This window comes from Hylobates moloch, unplaced genomic scaffold (assembly GCF_009828535.3).
Source record: "Hylobates moloch isolate HMO894 unplaced genomic scaffold, HMol_V3 SCAFFOLD_16, whole genome shotgun sequence".
Classification (NCBI taxonomy): domain Eukaryota; kingdom Metazoa; phylum Chordata; class Mammalia; order Primates; family Hylobatidae; genus Hylobates; species Hylobates moloch.
The window spans coordinates 74,981,317-74,991,696 of NW_026652291.1; the positions used below are offsets into that span (position 1 = coordinate 74,981,317).

At 40.0% G+C, this 10,380-nt stretch overlaps 1 long non-coding RNA gene across 1 annotated transcript in view; it reads right to left on the reverse strand.

The window, feature by feature from the left end:
* LOC131381584 (uncharacterized) overlaps positions 1 to 10,380 on the reverse strand; it is a 170,312-nt gene that overhangs the window by 83,867 nt on the left and 76,065 nt on the right. Inside the window, exon 2 of the long non-coding RNA XR_009210420.1 lies at positions 2,567 to 2,623. This is a non-coding gene — a long non-coding RNA (uncharacterized LOC131381584). The remainder of the gene's footprint in view (positions 1 to 2,566; positions 2,624 to 10,380) is intronic.

A 10,380-nucleotide genomic window follows, 5' to 3' on the forward strand; every position in this document is an offset into this window, starting at 1 on the left:
AAAAAAAAAAAAAAAAAAAAAGAAACCTGAAGTTCTATTAACTGAGTTGTTGTCCACCATTATTACCACAGGGTATTGATTTTGGGAATATCCACAAAGTACAAATACATTTTGTGAAAGAAAACTGATGTTTATCACTCTTAATGAGTTTCCAAAAGTCTGAGGTTGTATAAAAGTGAAATTCTTGTAGTTGCAGGTGATGCTATCACAGAGCCAGGGCCTCTGGAGCTCTGTGGCTTTCTGAAGGCCAGGGGCACAGGACACAGCCATCCAGACCACACTGGCTGCTTTGCTTGAGTTTATACGTCACTTGTGGTGAAAGTCATTTACCTTATGTTAGCATCTGTATTAGTCTGTTCTTGCACTGCTATAAAGAAATACCTGAGACAGGGTAATTTATAAAGAAAAGGGGATTAATTGGCTCATGATTCTGGAGGGTGTACAGGAAGAATAGCGGCTTCTGCTTCTATGCTTACAAACATGGCAGAAGGCAAAGTGTAAAATTATGGCAGAAGGCAAAGGGGAAGCAGGCATATTTTTACATTGCTGGAGCAGGAGCAAGAAGAGATGCATCAAATAGGATGCAAATACAGAGTGTTGCTTGATTTTTTGGGTCTTTATTTAATAACATTTTCAGCAAATATGCATTGAATGCTATCTACGCGCTATCTTCTTTGAAAATCTTTCTTACTTAATTTTAGGGAAGTCTCCTAACATGATAGGAGGATGTATTTTAAATGCTAGTCACAATGCACATACTAGAGAATATATATATATGTGATTGATTGACCACTTTGTACTTCTAAAAATAACACTTTCATAAGTTTTGGTATGCACACATACATATACACAGGACTGCAGCTATACAAAATTTTGCATTTACAGCCATGGTTTATTTTATATTATGTTTGTTGCTTATTTCTATTATTTTCACAATTGTTTGCATTATGGCTGAGTTAGCTGTTGCTATGTAAAAAAGAATTACAGAATCCCAATGGCATTAACAATAAACACATGCTTATGCTCCAGGTCTACTGGTCTGTTTCATGTAATCTTTTAATCTGCTTGGACCAGCAGACTCCCTGATGCATGTTCTTGTCATGGCAGTGTCGAGCAGCAAGGGGGCATGCAACACATCTTAAGGCCTAGATGTGGAATTGACGCAATGTCACTTCCAACACGTCATTCCATTAGCCAAAATGTCCAAGACATGGATACAAAGAGGAGGTGAAGAATTGAGGCCAATAATACAATCTACACCATGGCCTAATATTAAAAAGCAATAATTTGTCTTTTTATATCACTAAAGTGTTCGAGGAAAGTGCTTTCCAATTAGGAGGGGAATCATCGTCATCGTCATCACTGTTGTCATCATTATCACCATGATATCAAACACATATCATGCCTTCCATATCCCACACACTCTTCTAAAGCTTTACATTTAATTTTTGCACCACTCTTATGTCATAGTCACTAGCGCTACCTCCATTTACAGCCAAGGAAATGGAGGCACAGAGTAATTAGCAAAAATGCTAATTTTTCCTAGGAACTCAAGACTATCCGGATGAATTTCAAACTGCACTATTCTAGCACAGGCTCATGTGTTGAAGGATGTGCTAATCTTTAACTTCTTATCTACCTTCAAAGTCACAGAGAGAATAAAAAGCTCTACAATGGAGTAGCCATACCATACCAGTGGGTTCTGCTAGTTACCTCTCCAATTCAGTAGCTTAGTTAATCAGATATCGTTCTGGAATGTTAGTTCATTTTACCGCCGGTAAATGAGGGAGTCAGGACCACCATTCACTACCATTCTTTTCTTTCTTAGTGATTGATTTGTTCATCCAGTATATTTTCCTTTTAGCACACTAATGGGATTTCACTTAAACATCTTTTCTAAAGATTTTTTATGCCTTTTACATTCAATACATTAATAAATCCACTGGTAGTATCTGAAATTCTTAACCCTTTACTGTACAGAGCATGACAAATTTGTTCTTTGGCTATAGGAGTATCCCAGCCTAGAGAGAACAAGAAGGCCAAGGCCAGGGAAGAGTGGGGAAAAAAGTAGATTCCTAAAGCATTTCTTTCCATTTAGAATCTAGGAATGAAAACATACGCTAGATCTGGTCCACTTTGAGAAATTACCCTCAGTAGTTTATTTAAAAAAACCAACAAGGCTTCAAAGGAGTTTGTGAGAATACATAGATTCACATTTTTTGGTATGTCTTTATATGTCATCAATTTTATAGGATTTAAAAAGTCCTCTAATTCAGTTTTAGATGTTATTCGCAAACTTTTTGACTCAATTTTGGTTCCTATATATCCCGTGTATTCAAAGTTTTTTGCTGCATTTGTTAAGTTATATCTTCCCCCTGTTATTTACGTTCATAGGCATTTAAGAATTATTTATACATTCAGATGTTAGGAAAACACTTGCTAATTTGTTCAGTAACAGCCATGTTGCCCAGCATGCACTGTATGCCAGGGGCTGAGCTGGCTGCTGGAGCTACCAAGTACACAAGGCTCAGGCTCCTTGTTGCCAGAGAAGTGTTTTAGGACTTACCTTGGCATCTGACCTTGATGCTCCAGTCATTTGCAGGTTGGATAACATAGACTCCACCTAAAAGGGAATGCTGTGATGTCTTATAATAGCAAGCAAGAGTTGCTCTTTTCAGGCTCTTCCCAAACCATAAACAATGTGCCACTCACTAGAAATGTTTAGCAAATGCATTTGATAATGATATCGTTTTGGGGAGTTTTCCTCTTTGAAATCTTTTGGCTTCTCAGCTTTAACTGCAGTGATAGCTACTGGATTACAAGGCAGCGTTTCATGACAAGGTGGAAATGCTCTCTGATGAATACCTATGTCCCCCACAACACTAAGCTAGACAGCAGAAGGAGGAAGACAAATGCTGAGTGAGGCTGGGCACAGCCTTGCCGTTTCCTTGGCACCGATTTCCTTTAGTAAAACAGACATCATTTTTAAAATTCAAAACTATTTATTGACTTCTTATTGTAGACTGGACACTGAGGTAAGCATTGGAGATAAAAAAGGGAAAAAGAGGTGTGATTCTTGACTTCCTGGAGCTTTCACTAGGGGCTAGAGAGGAGGGGGAAGGTAGCAGTTACTAAGTAAATAAATGGACACATAAATAAAACAGTTTTAAATTGTGATCTATGTCAAAGAGAAACCAAAGGGGCTATGATATGGGATAACTGGCCAGGGAGAGCCAAAGGGGGATCCTTGCTCCTGGTGCTTGCTTCTTAGGGGTCTGTGAATGAGGCCCCCTCCTCATGCTCAGATAAGAAATCACCTAAAATAGTTGCTTTAAAAAATGATGGATGAAACAATGGTTCATGCATGAGGTTCTCTGTAGACCTTGACATTCTGCTCTCTAAGTCCCAAACAGAGGAAGCCTTGGCTTTCCTGCAAAAGAGTAATGCGTTCTGAGGTCCTGTTGAGTTGACAAATAGCTTTTCTTCAATTTAAGTAACTTACCGTATAGAGACAATGACTTCTGTGGAAATGTTTCTGAAAGCTCAATTATTAAAAATTACTCACAGCTAGAACATGTTTTTCATTTTTAATATGTTTGCATGTGTCCCATACTGAACTAGTGTTACACAAATACTCCTATACTGATCACATAATAACATAATATTAACATGACTAATTAATTCTTCCTATCATTATGAGCAACTTGGTTTAGGTTAATTAGCACAATGCTAAACACATAGAAGGTATTTTAAAATATTTGTTTGTTGAGTGCTGTGACACCTGAAGAACTTGAAGAATGAAACCAGTGTACTTTAGCCCAGACACATCGTGGCTGGATAAGTTCCCAGTAAACTGCCTTTCTGCCAATTCTTCTCTAGGAGATTTCTTTAAACAAGTAGTGCACATACACACACATACTGTTTTTCAGGAATATCTGTATTACCTACAAAATCAGAAAATTTAGAGCAAAATTTAAGACAATTTTTAAAACATAGATGAGCTGACTTTATAAACCTCTCTCTTCTAGAAGGTGGATTTTAGCATATTGCTTACAGTGAGAGCCGCTGAGCTCTGCTGTAGGTGGTCGCATGCTATTCTGCCTACTGAGTGTTGACTGATATACGGCCAACCGGACAGGACAGGGCAGGATGGATCAGGTTGTGGAAGCCAAACTATGAACCCACACCCACCCTTTCCTTGCCTGAACACAAGGCTAGAAGTGGATAGCTCACTAAAGGAACAGAGCTTGCCTACCTTGGGTCTAACCAAGGCGAAGGAATAAGCTTGGGAGAGTTTTCCCACCTGTGAAGTGGGTCTACAGGTGATCAAATCCTGTGTCTCCCCTCACCTACCTCTAGTACAGTCATTGACAGAATACCTCTTTCTTGCTCTATCATTAGCCCAGGGTGACTTGTAGAAGCACTGGCTTTTCAATAGCTTAGCACAAAAGAAGGATGGAAATGGGAGTTGCAAAGAAATATCCTGATAATGTTTTTATTTCCTTCTTTATTTCCTTCCTCCCTTCTTCTCATCCTCTCTCCTTTCTTTCCTACCTTTCCTCATTTTTGCAAAAGCGTGGCATACCTACTTGCTTCTGTCATCCATTGGGAATGAGCAAAGCTGCCAATGATAAGATATTTACTGGTCTATCAGACTTAGCACCTTTCCCTGATTATGTGCCCACACCAACACAGGGATATTCTCACTGGCTGTCCTTGGACAAATGGGCAGCAGGTCTCAGTGGCCATGTTGACTCACAATAATGCACTGGTCAGTCTCAGCTGAAAGCAACTCTCAGCAAAGAGGGCCTGGGTCTAAGACAAACTTATATGTTTCCTTGGAATTTTCAGACTCATTGGAGGTGTATAATTAAACAGATGCTGAGGGCTGGCTTTTGACAGTTTACGTCCCTCAAGTGAGTTAACAAATAGTAAAAACCTTCCCTGTAAAATGTCAAGTGAACCCTTTTTGCTATTCCTTTCCTTGGTCACACACAAACTGCAGGAGATTATAGAGATTAGTTGGCTGGTAGTGTTTTTCAAATTTAATGCACACATAAATCACCTGGGAGTGAAGATTCTAATTTGGTAGGTCTGGGGTGAGGCCTAAGATTCTGCACGTCTAATAAGCACCCAGCTAATGCTGCTATTGCTGCCCCAGGACCACACTTTGAGAAACAAGGGGCTATTATATTGGAATACCTGTGCTCCTATTTTTCAAGGATGTTTACTTTTGTCAGATTCAGTTTGAAAATGTGTTCTTAAGTGATGCTTAGTGGGATTCCTTAGCGAAGCTCTACAAATTAGCTTGAAAGACACAAACCTGAATACAAATGGATAGTCTACCCACAACTAAAGCCTTTTTAGAGGCTAAAGTTTATCCATGTCTTTATAAACCTTGTTTTTTTTTTTTTTTGATACGGTCAAAGCATGGAGAACCACAAGGAAAACTCAGTGATTATAAAAGTCAATGGTAGAGGCCATTCCAGTTTACAGGCTACTTGTGACAGAGACAAGGAGACACTTCCTATATTGCCAGAGACTCTGCAAGCCTGGACAACAAATGGACTTCTCTCTGCCTCAGTTTCTATAGTCACAAGTTGTGAATGTGATAGGATGGGTCATGTTTAATATAGCTTGAGGGATTTGGTGAGGTTCTTTATTGAGATTATGCAATCAAACATGGGAATTATGACTTATAGACTACATATTCTATTATTGCATTCAGATGGATCTAGGCAAATATATCAAATATAATTTTTAATAATAAATGCATAAAATGAGACAGTACAAATGCTTACCATGTAGTAACACATTTTATTTCTCAAACAATGCTATGAGAAAGGAATTATAGTTATCTCTATTATATGGATAGACAAATAGAGATGCCAAGGTGATAAGTAACTTCACCCTGCATTAAACCAAGCTCATGGACCTTTTATGGTAGGAGGTTGCAAACTGGGAGCCTGTAGATAGGTTTTGTTTGAGCTGCTTGGGGATTTTTTAAAAGTTGAATTAGTTCTGGTGGTTACAGGCTATTTCCCACTTCTTTTGGCAAAAACAGAGTATTTGGCGCTTTAGGCTTGCATTTCCACATAGCAACAATCAGCTGGTACAGAAGACAGCGACTCTGCCCTTATAAGGACTGTGAGCAATCCAGCTTGTTGTAGTTCTACCTGGCCCACTTTACTTATGTTTATTATTATTTCCTCACTTTTGCACTATTTGAGTTGAAAACCCCTGTGTACCTATCATCATCGAAGATCTTTATAAAACTGGGAATCACCACCCTTTGCTAGTGTTTTGTTGAGCTTTCACAGGGATGAAAGTCACCGTGCTGGGTTCCACAGAACCCGGGCGCTGAAGACAAATAGATCAGCCCTCAAGTTTTTTTTCTGATGCCATCACAGACAGAACTGTTTCCACAATTCCAGAAGTATAATATTTATTTCTATATTACAGTATGATATATATGCTGTATACTTCTATATTATATTAATATTTACTTATTATTATATTAATATTTACATCTATATTACAGTGTAACATTCTGTGCCATCAAGGAACATGGTTAAGTAACACTATGGCTCAAGGTGCCACACTGACGTAGCAATAGTGACTCCATTGTGCTCCATTTTGCCTGTCCATCTCTTCTCAGATTTGCCATTTTGTCTGCATCTTGATTTTTGCAATAATCCATGCAGTAAGATGCAAAGGGAGCGGAGTAAATTTCAAGGACTTGTACTTTAAAAGTCTTCATACTACACACACACACACACACACACAGACACACACATGTGTGTGTGTATATACATGTGTGTATATATAGAAAGAGGGAGAGAAATGTGAGATCGTTTTACTTTTTAGATGTTTTATCTTTTAGAAAAGGATTGGGTTATTTTCTTAGATAGTTAATTGAATCAAGGCATTTTCAAAGTCAATTTGGGTATGACTGACTCTTCACCTTCCACAATCTGGGTCATCAGTGACATAGTTCTTTACAGAATGTCTGGGCCCTGAAGACAGTCAGGGAAGAGTATGTGTGTGTGTGTGTGGTGGGGTGGGGGTGGGAATGGGGCATGGAGATCTATTCTGATGAAGAGAGCACTGATTCAAAGGAAAACTATTTTTCTGGCCTGGGTTAGTAGGAAGGGGCAGAGTATGTATGGATAAGGCAGGTGAACATGCTTTTAATTAGCCTGAAACACCAGCTGGCATAGATTTCACCTGCATTCAAGCAATCGTGTAAGGATAGGAGCTTAGGAGAGAGCTCATTGTTATTCCTGAGGCATTCCCAGGTCCTCGGCCTCTGAGAAAGCAGCACCTGCTATAAATCTCTGTGCTCTCTGGTTTCTGCAATCCTTCAGCAAAACCCTTCTGCTCTCCATTCTGGAGCAGTTTCACAGAATGTGTTTTTGAACTATCTGTCCCCAGGAAGTTTCAGGGCCTCAGCCAGTCCACACAGTTTCAAGGACGGCAGGGGCAGGGGCAGGTGCAGGAATGCTGGGCCCCTCCTAGACACTGATAGTGGAGGCCGTGCAAGCAGGTATAGTTGGCAGACAGAAGTCATGGAAAGGGAGAAAAAAGAGAGCAAGTTGTTTCTGAGGGCAAGGGGTGTGTGTGTGTGAGTGGGGTGGGCTGGGGTGTTGGAGGAAGAGGTTGGGGCAGAAAAAGTAAGCAGGAAAAAGAGGAACTGGCAAGCAGAGGGGACAGTCAACACGGGCTTGTGAAGTGTGATGGGGAAAGGAATATAATTTCAATAGCAAACTTTACTGGGCTCTCCTATGGGACAGGCACTGCTTTAAGCACTATGAGGTACTATTATAATTCTCATTTTACAGAAGAGGAAGCAGAAAGACAGCAAGGTTAAACAATTTGGTTAATGTCACACAGTTAGTGATTTATGGCACTAGGATTTAAACCCAGACAGTCTAATTCTACTGCCCAAGCTCATCAAACCCCCTGCTAGGGTACTTATGAAGCAGAAGAGGATGAAAGAAACAAGCCTGAGGGTGAGCTGTTTAGAAGAGAGACGAACTGAGAAGGTGGAGAGTTCTCCACCTGGTGGAATCACATCCTGGGTGAGGGCCACCTGAGACTGGAAACCAGAGGACCAAGGTGTCTGCTTTTGCTGCACCACTTGTTAATATGACTTTGAGCCTCAGTTTCCTTTTCTACAAAGTATGAGTAATAACCTGAGTAACTGCTTGTAAAGATGAAATGAAATAAGTTAGAACACACTTTGGGCATTATCAGATGCTTTGTATGTGGTGGGACTCTAGATGCTGAGCTGTGTTTCTCTTAACACATAAAGTAGGAGGCTTAATTTGATCATTGCACCTGCATTCACAGGAAGCCACTTTTCTTCTGTGATGCATTTTCCTGGCTTATGTTCCTATGTCTCTGCTGTTGGGCGGAGCTGTCATCTTCTTTGTCTGGCTCTTGTGGCTCTGTTGATTTTTCCAAGTGTCTGAAAGAGCTGCACATTTTATTACTTCACAGGATCAGTGATCCTAGCCTCCTGAGCCTGTATTATTGACCATCCTGTTAGTTACTGCCACTGCTAAGTGGTATCAGTGGCAAAGTCACTGCTATGAACTCAACAGCCACTTGGACTCTTAAAGACCGTATTTTTCCTATCTTGCCATAGCAAGATTATTTGCTCCAAGTCAAACAGAATTGATTTTTCAATTTTCTTTCCAGCGACTAATACCAACCCAGAGGTTACCAATCCTTGTTTTTACTGTCCCTCATGCTGTTTAAAGGATGCTTTCTAATTGGATGAAGTGGGAAGAGAAAGGGTGTGTGCAATCGGGAGGAGAGGAAGCAGGCAGTAATACCACCTTCTTCCCATCTCACCTTTACATAGGTCATCTCAACACATCACTGTCTCTGCCCAGAACCAGTGTAGGGACAGCAGTGACATGGGCAAGGCTTAGTGCGCTTTGGTCTTCCCTTCTGGGGACCTGCTCTGCAATCCACTTCACCTTCTTACCCTTGTTTCATTCTCTGCAGCTTGTTAATTCTTACTTAAACTGTCACTGCTCCTAGTGGTGGTTGACTTTTTTTATTTATTTATTTATTTATTTATTTTTTTATTATACTTTAGGTTTTAGGGTACATGTGCACAATGTGCAGGTTTGTTACATATGTATCCATGTGCCGTGTTGATTTCCTGCACCCATTAGCTCGTCATTTAGCATTAGGTATATCTCCTAATGCTGTCCCCACCCCCCCCACCCCCCACCCCACAACAGTACCCGGAATGTGATGTTCCCCTTCCTGTGTCCATGAGTTCTCATTGTTCAATTCCCACCTATGAGTGAGAACATGCGGTGTTTGGTTTTTTGTCCTTGCGATAGTTGACTTTTAATAGAAAAATGTGAAAAAGAAAAGCCTTTAAGACTGCCCGCCCCCTATAAAATACATATTTCTGGAGAAAGAATGTTCAGTTTTGGCACCAGAATTCCTTGTACCCCAAATTCCTGATTCTGAGCCTTTCCACTTTTGGCTCCTTCTGCTTTGTTTTTCCTCCTGATCATCAACTGGCTCTATGCATTTCTTCATTCAGGTCTCTGCTCAAATGTCACCTCCCTAGAGAAGCTTTAAATTGCTTTTTTATGTAGTCATAATCCCCCGCCAACCCTGATCTTGCTTTATTTTTTCATAATGCTTATCACTACTTGACACTGTATTCTATATTTGTTAATTGTCTGTGTACCTTGAAAAGAATGTAATCTGTACGAACGTCAGGAGCATTGTCTGTTTCAATTACCACTGCGTTCACTAAAGCAGGATCTTATTAGGGTCTATAAGATTTTTTAAATATATTCAAGTAAGTCATTGAAGAAAGTTTTTCTAATGCTTCCTAATCTTGTAGATATGATATGCCTTCATTTTTCTGTTTGATATGTGTATGGCTTTAGCATTTTGTCTACATTTATTCATTGATTAATTTAATAAAAATCTTAACATTTATTAAGTTGCAGTGATTGGGCTGGTGCTAAGAATAAAAAGGTAACAGCACAGTCCCATTCTTCAAGATGCTCACAGTCAAGTGAAGAAGACAGATGAGTAACAGACAAGTGCAATGGATGTGAGATGCGAAGCTTGGCAAGACAATACACATTCTGTAGCATCTCAGAATAAATGAGAATTAGCCAGAAGACGTGGGGGTATGGGGATATCTTTCCAGGCAGAGACTAGTGTATGTTAAGGTCAAGAAGGTGTAAGTGGCTGAGCGTGGTGGCTCACGCCTGTAATCCCAGCACTTTGGGAGGCCAAGATGGGCAGATCACCTGAGGTCAGGAGTTCGAGACCAACCTGGCCCACATGGTGAAACCCTGTCTCTACTAAAAAAAAAAAAAAAAAAAAAAAAAA